Raw genomic sequence first — 203 nt, forward strand, 5'->3', positions numbered from 1 at the left:
GCGTTGGAAAGTAGACATCCTGGGCTTTCCAGCAATATATGATAGTCCATACTTTGCCCAAGATTTGATGGCCCAAACCGGCGTTCAAAGTCACCTCAAGAAATCCCAGCGTTAAACGCTGGAACTGGCACCAAAATGGGAGTTAAACGCCCAAACTGGCAATAAAGCTGGCGTTTAACTCCAAGAAGAGTCTCTACACGAAA

This window comes from Arachis duranensis, chromosome 7 (genome assembly GCF_000817695.3).
Source record: "Arachis duranensis cultivar V14167 chromosome 7, aradu.V14167.gnm2.J7QH, whole genome shotgun sequence".
In the NCBI taxonomy this organism is placed as follows: domain Eukaryota; kingdom Viridiplantae; phylum Streptophyta; class Magnoliopsida; order Fabales; family Fabaceae; genus Arachis; species Arachis duranensis.